The sequence below is a fragment of the Chiloscyllium plagiosum genome, chromosome 15 (genome assembly GCF_004010195.1).
Source record: "Chiloscyllium plagiosum isolate BGI_BamShark_2017 chromosome 15, ASM401019v2, whole genome shotgun sequence".
In the NCBI taxonomy this organism is placed as follows: Eukaryota; Metazoa; Chordata; class Chondrichthyes; order Orectolobiformes; family Hemiscylliidae; genus Chiloscyllium; species Chiloscyllium plagiosum.
Window position 1 is genome coordinate 47,178,460 of NC_057724.1, and position 8,600 is coordinate 47,187,059.

Consider the following 8,600-nt stretch of genomic DNA (forward strand, 5'->3'; position numbering starts at 1 on the left):
GCCACTGGTCACTGACATCCCTGCTCTGGTCACTAGTTACTGATTTCCCCGCTCCGGTCACTGGTCACTGACATCCCCGCTCCGTGCACTGGTCACTGACATCCCTGCTCCAGTCACTGGTCACTGATGTCCCTGCTCCAGTCACTAATCACTGATGTCCCTGCTCCGGCCACTGGTCACTAACATTCCTGCTCCAGCCACTGGTCACTGATGTCCCTGCTCTGGCCACTCGTCACTGACATCCCCACTCCGGTCACTTGTCACTGGTGTCCTTGCTCCAGCCACTGGTCACTGACATCCCTGCTCTGGTCACTGACATCCCCGCTCCGGTCACTGGTCACTGACATCCCCGCTCCGCTCACTGGTCACTGACATCCCCACTCCAGTCACTGGTCACTGAAGTCCCCGCTCCGCGCACTGGTCACTGACATCCCCGCTCCGTGCACTGGTCACTGACATCCCTGCTCCAGTCACTGGTCACTGAAATCCCCACTCTGGTCACTGGTCACTGAAGTCCCCGCTCCGCGCACTGGTCACTGACATTTCTGCTCCAGTCACTGTCACTGACATCCCCACTCCGGTCACTGGTCACTGAAGTCCCCGCTCTGCGCACTGGTCACTGACATCCCTGCTCTGGTCACTCGTCACTGACATCCCTGCTCCAGTCACTGGTCACTGATGTCCCAGCTCTGGCCATTGGTCACTGATGTCCCTGTTCCAGCCACTGGTCATTGACATCCCTGTTCTGGTCACTGGTCACTGACATTCCCGCTCCATCTGCTGGTCACTGATGTCCCTGCTCCAGCCGTTGGTTGCTGGCATCCCGGATTCAGGCCACCCGTCACTGGCATGCCTGCTCCAGCTGCCCCTTCAGTGGCTGGGTGTGGGATGCCAAGAGAAGGGAGGAGAGAGAGTGAGAAAAAGAAGAAAAAGAACAGGTGGAGCAGTTGGATCATTCTACTCTGCCTTGACCTTACCGAATGTAGACCTCAGGAACCAAAGTAAATCAAGGCAAGATTGAGGTCAAATCATTTGGTAATTGGACCAAATAATCCTTTTCCCCCTCAACTATTAGTGAGTTTATCTGAAGGTGATAAGGGTATGGTTTTGAAGAGTTGGGCATATGCTGAAACCTGGAAGGAATGGACACCTCTGGCCAAACAAATACTGAACATATGGGAGCAATGTTCCTTTTCCACTGTGCGTAAGAACTGGATCATGAGGTTATCTGTGCATGCTGCAGGTCTGGCCCATTTGTCACTCACCACTTGTGTCACAGTGACCACCCAAGCTGTTGTCTGCTTTTCTGGAGGCAGAAGACTGATGCTGTGTGCAGGGATATGATGTACAGACAGCGAGAAAATAGGGAGAGGGATGGGGTAATTGTTGAGAGAGATTGACAGCATAGCCAATATCACCCTCATCTTGATAGTCACCTTTGTGCATGGCTGCATCAAGCAATGTGTAGATCGTCATTGTGCATACATGAAGTACCATTATCGGCTGGGATCCGATATTTATCCCAGTATTACAAAGAATGGATCTGGCCTTATTATTGCAGAACATTCCGAGTAGTTTGACCATGCCATACCACCTGTTTCTCATGGAAACATTCATATAGAAAGGCATCTTTGGCCTCACGTCCAGCAGGCAGTCATTAGCATGTCCTTGACATCCTGCAGGAAAAGGAAAGGGTAGATTCTGTAAAATCTTTCCCTGAACTGACCGTGAATGTCATTTGGCAGAATGACTCATTGCCAGAACTTTCAAACAAGCACCAAGATGTAGCTTGGCTGCTGGTAACAAAGGCCCTTCCTATCAGGTCCTTCCTACATGCCTAGAATCTCAACCACTCCATATGTCAACCTCAAGGTGGCTCCAGTGGGAAACAGACTGTGCTCCAGTTCATTGTAGTTAGCCCTTTTGTAAGGAAGGTCTAGAGAGAGATCTAGTGGTTTTTTGACAAAGTTTGCCTTGAACAAGTCCATAAGGCAGGACTTTGTGCTCTACTGGCCATGCTCAGTGATGCACCAAAGTTAAATACCAATTGCACCTGGAGGACTATCAACTTTGGTTAAAGATTACCATTAGTCTGCCCAAAACATGCTGGTCTTGCAGTGCAAGCTGACCTCAATCAAGTGTTGCAGACTGGTCCATTCTAAGGCTCAGCACTTTGTGCTGATGGATACACTGAAGGTTGAGGTGCCCTCCAATGGGCCTAGAAACTGTAGAACATGTAAATGGCTTAAAAAGTATTAGATTGTGAATCAACAGTTTTGAAAATAACTTGAGGCGACCCCAGTGTGAAGCATTCTATATAAAGAATTTAAAATCAACTGTATTTTCTGTACACTTCAATTGAAAATGATTTGTCCTGAGGCTGTGTACCTGATGCAGAGTATGTTTTGTAAATATTAAGACTGTTCCAATCATGTCGAGTGGAATGTGTTACCTTGGGAAATGTTGAATTTTCTTGCAAATTCTATAATATTCAACTTCAAATATTTCATACCATTTTTATTTACACATTCTATAAATAAATTATGTTTTTGGAATAAAACTGTCATATAGTAGCATATTGTAACTGTGATACAATAATTACAGCAACAAATTACACAGTGGAGCATTTAACAGAGTAAAATGTACCAAGGTGCTTACCAACATTAATTTTTAAAAAACACCAAGTTCCAAAAAGGAGAGACTACAGTTGATGAAAACTTGAACAAAGATGTTAAAAGAGGAGAGGAAGGTAAAGAGGTAAAAAGACTTTAGGGAGGAGTGGTTGAGGTTTAAAATTTTGGTCATTTTGTAATTGGTTGGAAACAAGATGGATTTTTTTGCATCTGCAATTTCTTACCAGCAAGAGACAGCAGACAAAAAACACGATGAATAGAATTAAACATGGGAGTGAAATGATACATTTTAGAATGAAAATTATGTAAACACAAAGCAACAAAGAATTCAGTGGGCAGACAGCTTTAACAATGGAAAGAAAGTGTGGGAACTACACTGAAATAAACTCCACTGGATCACAGAATGTTTAGTCTTGCTTTTTTGTCGGTAGATTAAACCACAGACGCAACAAAACCAATCTCCTTTCACTCTACACCCATAAATGATTGCCACAGAAGTCATCAATTATAGGAAGCAGAAACTATGGCATGTTTTTTTGCTGGTAAGATAGAGAGGTTGTTGTCCATTGTGGCAAAGCAACAGCTGCATTGACCAAGATCAACATAACATGGATCAAGAATGAAACCTAGACCATTAATAATTCAATGCAGCACTGGACATGTCTTAATTCACCAAGCCATCAGGAAGATCTGCTCAACTTGCTAATCACAATACCTTAATTATAAATTATATCATATAAACTATGCTTTGTTCCTATTTCCTGGAACATCAGTCCCTGAATATTTGCCTGCTGCTACATATCCACTAATTGTTGCTTTAGGAGAAATGTATTGCAGAGTTGAATGCCACAACAAGTGTTAGCATAAAAACGAACTAAAGAATGTGTCAAGTTTCTTTACAGAAACCAGAGTAAAGGACAAATTGTTGCATTGAAGAAGGAACTGAGTTACATTTAATCAAATTCCACCCGAATACACATTAGGCGGAATTTTTTTCTCTCAGTGAATGTGAATAGCAAGAATTGAATTCCAGCTCATTGAGCTCAAACGAGCAGGCCAGCAGGTCCAACGGCTCATGTTTCTGTGCAATGGTTCTATCAATCACTCAGTATTTATCAGGGGAAGAAACACTAGATACCAATGACCTACCCCCTCCTTCACCCTCCCCCCTCAATGCCAGCCCTGCAACTTTACCCTTGGCTCAGGATTACAATCAGACAGCAATGCAGACAGAGACAACAATGACCTGGCTGTACTGAGGAAACACTTTCAAAAAGCACTGAATCAGAATCTGAGAAAAAATATTCTTCTAACAATTCACGCTGCTTGAGGAGACTTTAATCACAGGCAGAAAGGTAACGTTACCTTGCTGCTTGACTCAATGCTGTTGTGTGTGTTAAGAAGATAAGGTTAACATACTAAGCAGGCCAATTAGTATGAACTATTTTGTTCTTTTATTTGGAACAATAAGGAGACGTTGAGCTGTTCCAATGCCATTGAACAAAAGTGCTCCTTTTTTAAGATGATCATAAATAGGAAACACACAGATTGTTTTAAAGAAAACAAAAAGGAACTTATTCACCATAAATCATAATTCCACATATGTCTTGAACAGTCCAGGCCCATCACTTCTGGTGTTCACTCATCAAATGCAGTAAGAGTCCTGATTATACTTTTCTGCCTCTTATCCCTTTTATATTCATATATCTACTTAATCCAGCCTTGAGTGTTGATTTACTATCAGAATCCAGAACCATCAGCATCTGGATGAGCTTGACATCATTTTCGAATGGGCATTGGCCATGTGAAAAAAAAGCAGAAAGGAGCCTTATTATTCAATAGAAATTGAGATCCTCTGGCATCTTTAAAATGTGGAGGTCATTTCTCTTAGCACTCTTATTGTTAAACCCACTCACTACTCATGAATGATATGTTGGGGGTTGGGAGATGGAGTGGAGTGATGGCAGGAAGCGTCCAGCTTCAGTGCAAGTTAAAGGAGTCAGTGGAAGCAGGACTGGAAATATTGGCGTGGATTTTCCAATGGTCAGATAAATAATTCTGAAGTGTAGATGGATGTTGCACACAGGGAGTCTGTAGAATCCCTGTCACCCAAAAATTCTTGGGTGATTCCTCCAAAGGAATTTCCCAAGAGATTGAATATCCTGCTGGGCAATTCTCCTAAGCCTGGAACCTCCAAAAGTAACCTTTTAAATCGGAGTAGATTAGATTAGATTAGATTACTTTACAGTGTGGAAACAGGCCCTTCGGCCCAACAAGTTCACACCGACCCGCCGAAGCGCAACCCACCCATACCCCTACATTTACCCCTTACCTGACACTACGGGCAATTTAGCATAGCCAATTCACCTGACCTGCACATCTTTGGACTGTGGGAGGAAACCGGAGCACCCGGAGGAAACCCACGCAGACACAGGGAGAACGTGCAAACTCCACACAGTCAGTCGCCTGAGGTGGGAATTGAACTCGGGTCTCTGGCGCTGTGAGGCAGCAGTGCTAACCACTGTGCCACCATGCCGCCCACTGGAGGTTTTCACTGCAACTAAGTAAATACTGTAGTTATTCAGGAGAAGTTAAGATAACACGGTGGCTCAGTGGTTAGCACTGCTGCCTCACAGCGCCAGGGACCCAGGTTCAATTCCTGCATCGGGCAACTGTCTGTGTGGAGTTTGCACATTCTCCCCGTGTCTGCGTGGGTTTCCTCCGGGTGCTCCGGTTTCCTCCCACAGTCCAAAGATGTGCAGCTTAGGTGAATTGGCCATGCTAAATTGCCCATAGTTAGGTGGATTAGTCAGGGGTAAATATAGGGTGATTGGTTTCTCTTTGGAGGGTCGGTGGGGACTTGTTGGGCTGAAGGGCCTATTTCCACACTGTAGATAATTTAATCTAAATAACAACAGAAAGTGCTGGAAAATCTCAGCAGATCTGGCAGATCCTTGGAAGGAAAACAGAGCCAATATTTTGAGTCCATTATGACTCTTCTTCAGAACTTAAAGAGTTGGAAAATGTTGGATTTTATGCTATTGACAGAGGGGGATGAGGAATGATTGGAACAGATTGTGAAGCTGCCTGAGGTAAAAGACAAAGGGCATCCTAATAATGACAAAGGAGATAGAGATGTTAAATTAATGTAAATGGGAGGAATGAAAAGGGGAAAATGAGTCTGTTGTGCTGAGACCAAAGTCAACCAAACAAAAACAAGACACCGCTGTGGAGGGAGGGCAGTGATGTAAGAAAATTGGAGAAAAGAGGTGGACCTGTGGAGCTCAATATTTTTGAAGTAGAAAATGAGGTTTGCTCAACCAGCTTGCATTAAACTTCATTGGAACACTTGTCATGGACCAGGCCAGACCCCCCTCAAAATATTTTAAAATCCTAGACCCTACCTTTTTCTTATTTTAAAGGCAGATGTGAGGTGGATATCCCAGATGTGATGCAGCTGGTCAAACAACATTACAGTTGAAACAGGAACAAAAGAAAACAGACATTAAAATAACTTAACCATTGGAAAACTTAATCAACTCGATACGCAACTTAACTAAGGAGCTATTTCATTTTCTGTAATGTCCAATAAACACACCCCTTGGCAAAAGGTCATTTCAAACAGAGGTTCTTACAAGCAGGAAAGATTTCAGAGAGAAAAGTCACCTAGGGATCATCTGCTGAAGCATGGAACCTTTTTGCACTGCAGCAGCTTTTGCTACAGCCACCAGCAGATTCTCTGCTATAACTAAAAACAAACTAGAAAACATCTGAACTGGGAGAACTGGCCACTCCTGTACCATTGTTAAACTAGGGTCTTTCCAGCCATTTTGGCACCTCTGCCGTTACCTCTTTTTAAAAATAAAGGACAAAATAAACTTATTAAAATGACAGCATCGTCACACACTGTAGCAGACCTAGGACAAAAATGTTAGCATGACAGCAAGGTGGTTTAAATTGAAATGGCAAGCAGCTGGAAGGTCAAGCTCATTCCTTGAGGCAGAGTGGAGGTAATACACAATGCAATTACTCAGTTTCCATTTGGTCTTATGAATATAAAAGAAACTGCTTTGGTAAGAGTGAATACAAAGGCTAGATTCAAAGAAGTACAAATAAAATGCAGTTTCATGTGGAACATGTGCTTGGGTCTTGGGCAGTGAGGAAGGAGGGGGTAAATGAGCAAGAGTCACACCTTTTTGCAGTTGCACAAGAGTGTACCATGGGGAGATAAGGAAGTCTTAGGAGTGATGGAGGGTAAAGCTGGGTTTCAGAGAAGAAATGGTCTGGGTGAAATTTTAGCAGAACCATCAACAACTAGTGCTGAAGAACTTGGAGCATAAAGTCAATAGTAGAGTTATCTGTTAGCCCAGTTGGCTGGATGGTTGGTTTGTGATGTAGAATAATGCCAACAGTGTGGATTCAATTCCTGCACCAGCTGAGGTTACTATGGAGGACTCTTGTTCACAATCTCTCCCCTTGCCTGAGACATGGTGACCCTTTGGTTAAACCACCAGTTACATAACTATGCATATAGTCAGGGCTGTCTCCCGCCTTCGCTGAAAGAGGCAAATATCTCTCTTATACTTAAAAAAGGAAAGGATCCAGAAGATTGTACATCATACAGACCAATATCCTTGCTAAATGTAGATTTTAAAATCCTCTCTAAAACGTTAGCACTGAGACTAGAAAGGATACTGCCACATATTATAAAGGAGGATCAGACGGGGTTTATTAAGGGCCGTAGATCATCCAATAATGTTAGAAGGGCTCTGAATATGATTCAAGCTTGTCATCAGGGAAAGATACCAGGAGTAGTGATTTCATTAGACGCGGAAAAGGCATTTGATAGGGTCGAATGGTCATATTTGTTTTACACATTGGAGAGGTTTGGCGTTGGACAGGTGTTTACCAAATGGATCTCAACATTGTATAGTGATCCCAAAGCAGTTGTGGTTACCAATGGATCAGGTTCGGATAGCTTTAGTGTGGGTAGGGGCTGCCGTCAGGGATATCCCCTCTCGCCATTGTTATTCACGCTAATAATTGAACCACTAGCAGAAGCTATACGAGCAGATCCTAATATAATGGCCCCAAGGATTGGTACAGGTAAACATAAAATTACCCTTTATGCAGATGATGTTCTTCTATTCCTCAGTAACCCTTTGATGTCCATACCCCGCTTAATCCAAGTTATTAATACATTTAGTGCATTCTCAGGCAATAAAATTAATTTTTCAAAATCGGAAGCTATGCCAATGGGTGGCCTTGCTGTGATACCCCGCTTAGCGGACGGTTCCCTTTTTCCCTTTCGCTGGTCCCTGGAGGGTTTCTTATATTTAGGCATTTTTATTACTCCAGTATTTGGTCAGTTGTATAAGGCTAATTTTGTGTATTTATTGGAAAGGATAAGGCAGGACCTCCAGCGATGGGGAGACCTACCAATTTCCTGGTTGGGTAGAATAGCATTAATCAAAATGAATATCCTGCCCCGCCTCCTATATCCTATGAGAATGCTTCCGGTGATGCTGCCGAGAACGGCTTTATGTAAATTATACGGCTGGCTGAGTTCCTTTATCTGGAACCATAGGCGGCCCCCCCATTAAGCTGAAGAAGCTACAGCTTCCACAGGCAAGGGGTGGATTGGACTTCCCAGATTTTAGGAAATATCAATTAAGTTCCCTATTAAGTTATATAGCTGATTGGGTCTTGTCTGATCCACAATCAATCTGGTTGGACATCGAGGCTTCTCAAGTAAAATACCCACTTATTAACCTTTTATTCTCAGACAAGAGGAAAATCATTACAGATCACTGTAAAAACCCCATAATACTGAATACAATCAAGGCTTGGAATATAATGCGGCAAAAGGAGGGTAATTCACATAAAACATCCCCCTATGCACCGATAGTGGGAGCATGGGGATTCAAACCGGGGTTAACAGATGCCACTTTTAAACTCTGGAGAGCC